This window comes from Netta rufina (assembly GCF_964035555.1).
Source record: "Netta rufina genome assembly, chromosome: 3".
In the NCBI taxonomy this organism is placed as follows: domain Eukaryota; kingdom Metazoa; phylum Chordata; class Aves; order Anseriformes; family Anatidae; genus Netta; species Netta rufina.
In genome coordinates, this window is record NC_140125.1 from 72,452,731 (window position 1) to 72,458,730 (window position 6,000).

Sequence of the window (6,000 nt, forward strand, 5' to 3'; positions counted from 1 at the left end):
AGTGATGATTCCTTTGCTTCCTCTTTTTAAGATTGTGTTTCATCTAGGCTGTGCAGTAGCATAAAAAAGTCCCTGGAACTGGATTTCCTACATTTCCTTGCTACTTCACGAGGGCATGCTGACATCCATCCCTGTTCCTAATGTCACAGGCTAGTTGGAAGGTTCAATTTAACATTCTTCGAATGAGTTCGGTGAGAGAAGATACTCGATGTGCCAGCAAGGGCCAAACGTAGACATGAGCCGGTGAAATTTCCCTGGAGGCTTTTCAAGGAGTAGGTGCAGGGAAGCAGGAGCCGGTACATAGCAGGCCTTCTGCTACCCCCAAAATCGAGGGATGGTGTCTAAGGAGTCGAGCTGTTCTTCCATTCGTGCTAGAGGCCTCCCCGGACTTCCCTGACTTTTGCAATGTGGCATCCCTTCAGTTAGTTCATGGAAAGATAAATCATCAAGTATTCAAAGGGGAAGGCTTTAATGAAGAAGCTTGAACTGCTTTAAGAATTGCTAAAAAAAAAAAAAAAAAAGAATAAAAAAAGAAAAAGAATAAATTATAGAACTATTACAAGTAACAGATGACTCCAGAGTGTTTCCAGGGCTGAGCTTGCTCCCATGCTGACTTTAGCTGCACTCTTGTGGTTTATTTCCAGAGCAGTTTCCCTGAGAAAATAATTGCAGTGCCTTTTCTCCAAGGCCATGCATGTCCCAGATGAACTAGGCCTCTTCTAGCACATCAACATTCATTGTCCGGGTGAATTAACTGCTGTGCTAAATGACGGAAACTCTGCCACGCCAGCCCACATCAACGGCTGCCTCACCCCTCCCCACCCAGCGTCTATTTCTTTCCTGAACAATATGATGCGGGTCCGGAGACAGAAATGTTCAATGGAGCGCAGAATGAGGGGGGGAGCACAAATGGAAAAAGACTCAGTGAGTGTACGTGTGTGTGTGTGCAAAGCCGTGTGAGTGGTATGGCCCTCTGAGGAGGTGGGACATGATGGAAGCAGCTCTCTGGCTGCTGTCGCTGCCTGAAGGAGCGTGCTGCCGGCGTGGCCTTCCTACTTGTTCTCCTTCTGTCCTCTTTTCCATAAGGCCTTGTGGGGTTAGGACTACACCTCTGACTTCTGGGTGGTTTTCCATCCCCAGGTCAACACCATCCTGCTTAGTGTGCAAAACCCAGTGTGTCCACCTCAGGGCAACTCACATAAGCTCGACTCCATGCCTTTATAATTACCAAAAAATTGTCTTTTGTAGCTGACACAATCTTTCTATCTGATCAGCACTCTCTGCTGTGTGTTGGGTGCAAGTTCAACTGGGGTGAAGAGCGTATGTTTTTCTCCTAAAAAGTAATTTGTTTGGGGGGGGGGGAGAGATATAAATAGCTGATTTTATTGTGCTGGTCATGCACTCTGGTGTTGGCACGAGGTGTAAAGCATCTGACTGTGAAGTGGTGATGACTAGTATGTTCTCGTTTCTTTATAAAACTCTGCATGCGATGCCTGATATGGATTTTTGTTCTGTCACTTGATTGCTATGAAGATGCATTCATCGAACACAATGACTGTCACGTGAACCAATCAATAGGGAAGATGCTGCTCCAAGCTGCACTCTGTCTGCAGGAGGGGAAGGCAGACAGGCCTTAAAAAGCCAGCTGACTGCTCCAAGCAGAAAGCATCGAGAACTCGGGAACATCTTCATGCCCTCCTTCCCAAACCGCTTATCACCCTGCACTATGCCTTGCCATTTGAGACTGATTAGTGCGGGATGGAAATCTGTTTTCACTGATGCATGTTAAGAAAGGAACAGGCAAAATACCTGAAGTGCAGAGTGAGGGTTCATAGAGAGGCTGCAAATTTTGTGTTCTCTGCTTCCCTTTTTAGTTAATCTCTGAGCACGATTTCAAGCCAAAAAGTGACAGAAAGCAGTAATGTGCTTTATGGGGAGTACTCAGGAAGTGGATACATCCCAACGCTCAGTCTAGTTCTTCCCCTTAGCACTCTCTGTGCACAGAGCTGCACATCCCTCTGGGCACAGTGCCCTAAAGCCCAAGTGTTATTCCTTAACCTAGATAGAGTGGTCTCCATGCTCTGGGCGTTTATGCTGGTCAACACAGTCAAAGTGCCTTCCAGCCTCTGCTTTGAGAAGGGAGGAGATTTGGCAGGGGAATACAGGCACAGTGATGAGAGGAGTCAGTGTGCAAGGGAGATCAGGGAGCAGACTGAGAAGGAAAATGTGACCCAGCACCAACATTAAGGCTGATAGTACTTGAGTTTCAGTCTGAGGCTTTAGGGAACAGCGGATCCCATCCAAGGTGACAGAGACCAAAGCAACCTTTGTAGAGAGAAGACAGTTCCTGCAAACAGTCTGCGTGGCCAAGTGACGAGGGAAGCAGGAGAAGAGGCCATGGCATGTTACTCAGTAGCCCCTAGATAAACCAAGCCATGAGGAATTTAAAACCACGGTGTTTTAGCTCCGTTAGACTGATAAGAAGATGAGTTTTTTAAAACATTATTCCAAAGATTTTCATGGTCTTGGCCTTCACCACTGGCAATGCTTACATTATTTTAGGGGAGCTATCAGGCAGCTTTCTGAAGGGCTCAAGTCCGTGAAGTAGTGTTTGCTCCACTGTTGTTCACCCAGTCAAAGCGCCAGCTGGCTTCACAAGGGGCTGTCTGAATAACTGCTGGGGGATGTGTCCCCTTCATGTCCTAAATAAATGAGGACCAAGGAGATCATGAGGGCTTCAGCCCGACCTCCCTCACCCCAGCTGGGTTTTGTTGTCTTGAGCATACAGCTTTCATCTGTATGAGTAGGGGAAAGGCCAAGAGGGACATCTTTGTTTAGAATGAGTAGCATGGACAGTACCTGTGGGGAATTAGCTCTCTTACTGGGAGATGGGTATTTGCATGAGAAGCACAGAACATCCTGGGTTGGAAGGGATCCACAAGGACCACTGAATCCTCCTCAGTGCCCTGACCACTGCCCTGGGGAGCCTGTCCCAGTGCCTGACTACCCTCTGGGTGCAGACCCTTTCCCTAACCCCCAGCCTGACCCTCCCCTGTCCCAGCTCCATGCCGTTCCCTCGGGTCCTGTCACTGTCCCCAGAGAGCAGAGCTCAGCGCCTGCCCCTCCGCTCCCCTCGTGAGGGAGCTGCAGGCTGCCATGAGGCCTCCCCTCGGCCTGCTCTGCGCAGGGCTGAGCACACCAAGAAGGCAGAAGGGAAACCCCACTTGTTATTTGGGGGGCCCTAGGTGAAATATCAGCCCAGCTCCCTGCCACTTGGACTGCACTACAGACAGCTTTAAAAGCACGGGAAGAATTGGAATAAGCTGCAGTTTTAATGTTAGAAGTGCTGTTTTCATCTGCCTTGAAAGCATTGGGGGAAGTTTGGATTTCTGGGAGCCATTCAGGTCTAATGGCAAAACAAGTGAGCTGCAAGGCAGGCTCTGTTCCCCGTCCCATCGCCATCCCTGGTCCAAATGTGCTTTCCTCCTCCAAGTCCACTTCCCTACCTGTGCAGAGCAGACAGTGATACCTCCAGGTTCTGTAAAGTACAATGAGATCTACTACATAACCGTGAGGTATTATTATTCACCCGTGGTCTTGTAGGATGAAACGAGCTCTACAAAACCCAGAGAATGGACTATTATTATATCAATTTACAGCTTTTTATCGCAGGGATTTCTGCATCCTCCCTTCCAGCCACCTCACTGCGAGGGCAGCATCACATACCGATGGCCCTTGCAGCGAGAGGCAGAGCAAAGGTGGAAGCGGTGGGGCTGTGTGAGCTCAGGCAATGCCCCCCCTGCCTGTGATGAATCCCATCCCATCCCACTGGCACTGACCCTCTCTCCTTTTCTGCTTCGCAGGAATGCTCACCGACAGGGTACCTTGCATGGAGAAAGGGAGCAGAGCAAACCACGTCACTCCACTGAATGACACCAGCTGGTCCGCTCACCATCCCCTCTGGCTAAAAGTCAAGCAAATAAAGCAGCTTCCCATCACGAAGTCCCTCCGAGGAAGCCTCAGTCCCACGGGTGCCTTTGACCCAGAAGACAGCACATCATGGACCCACACAGTGTGCTCAGCATTCCTGCGACCACCCCCTCTTCTCCTCCAAGGAACGCTTTCTCCTCTTGGTTTCTTGCTGCGGGGATTTTTCACCCTGGTTTCAAAAACCACATGGACCAACATAGGTACTTTTTCCCTCCCTGACTTCAAAGTTCAGATATTTGAGACTGGACAGTGATATGGATTTTTTTTTTTTTTTTTTTTCGAAAAACTGCTGTGGTTTTGCTGCTACACTAAGAATCGTGATTTGCATTGTATGGTTTTGGACCTATTCAAGTTTTGATGGGGGAAAGGGGTAATACTGGAGTAGCAACGCTTCAGAGTCATCTCTGTCCTACCCATGATGCACTTTTAAATGAAGAGTTAGAATATTTTATTGGCTAATATACTTTCCTTGTTATTTTTACAAAGGCCACCTTTATCCTTTCTAATGCCATATTTTCAGTGTTACACTTTTATGGCTTTTAATTTTTGATTTGACAGATGTAAGAAGCAGCATGAATAGTTTATACTGTGGTTTTTCAGAGACTGAATGCCAAGAGAACTCAGTAAATGTTTATTCTTCTCAGCTTTCTCTTTAAATTCCCCTAAATAGCGCCCCATTTGGGAACAGAGCAAGAGTGTTGAACTAAAGACCAAAATTCCCTCAAGGTGTAAAATAATCTGAGGGGAATATTTGCTGGGCGTCACGAAAGACTTGGATGAAATTTCAACCCTGATGGTTTTCAGTGATCCAGGAAGGCAGTGAGACAATCTCTCCATATGCATAGCCCTTTCATGATAATTAGAATGGTATGGACAAACCAATGAAAACAAGGGTAAAGTGAGAAAGATCCCCCATGATTCTGTTTCACTGTTTGCTTTCTCCTGTCATGGTTAAGAGAAATGTGCAATTCGATCCTCAATCAGTGGGTGGAGGATAACAGGGTAGAATTTACTTGTGTGCACTTGTACAGTTGTAGCCAAGAGTCCAAAAGTACACTAGAGCATGTTATACTGGCACTGAATTGGTAAGAGAGTCGTGGAGTATCCCATTCTGACAAATACAAAAAAACAAAAACAAAAACAAAACAAAACAAAAAAGAAACAAAACAAAACAAAAAAAGCAACAAAAAAACTAAAAAAATCCACACAAAAAAGTACAAAAAAATAAAAAACTAAAAAAAAAAATCAAAAAAAAAAAAATCAGATCACCTTGTGATTCAGTGTAACTGTTTACTAACTCGAATAAAGCAATTGTTCACTCTCGAGTGTTCAGAGCACACCTTTTCTATAAGGCTGCTGCGGGGAAGTGAGGAGCAATTTGCAGGAGCAGTGTCTCTGATGGTTTCAGCGGTGCTGGGAGCAGGGGATCCGAGTCAGTTGAACCAGAGCCTTGTAGCGATGGTGCACTATGAGCACTATGTATATACTGTATTTCTATATTTTCCTTTGTACAGATTCACTTAAGTCAAGCTACTGTTTTACAGGTGCTCCTTATTTATTAGAGCTGTGAAAGCTTGGAAAACACACCGGGCGAGCAAGCTCGCTTTTTAAAAAAAAAAAAAAAAAAAAAAAAAAAAAGGGGGCAGGGGGGGAATACAACAGCTCCTGAGTCTAGGGAGAGAGTTCAAAGAGGTACTGATGAAACATCTTCAAGAGAGCAAGAAACTGAAGCACCCTCAGTGTGCTCTGCTTTCCTTTTGGGCTTGCAACAATTTTCTCTCTCCCTGACTGGTGTCAGATTTATTAAAACAAAATAAATCTCCAAGAAAAAAAAAATGCACTTAAATGTGCTGTTGTTTTATTATTATTATTTTCTTTTTTTTTTTTTTTTTTCTTTTTTTTTGGTGCATGCAGTTATTCACTCCTCTACCTGCCCGGTCCCAGATCAAGCAAAATTCACTCTGAAGTCTCAGAAACATATGTGGAAGTGTTCCTGGGGTCTGTGTCTAT

The 6,000-nt window shown here is 45.7% G+C and overlaps 1 protein-coding gene across 1 annotated transcript in view; it reads left to right on the plus strand.

Annotated features, from left to right (window-relative positions):
• Positions 1–5,636, plus strand: part of SOBP (sine oculis binding protein homolog) — a gene marked incomplete at its 5' end in the record, with an annotated part of 96,033 nt that extends 90,397 nt beyond the window's left edge. Inside the window, one exon of the mRNA XM_084285122.1 lies at positions 3,864–5,636. The remainder of the gene's footprint in view (positions 1–3,863) is intronic.
• Between the last annotated feature and the right edge of the window lie 364 nt (positions 5,637–6,000).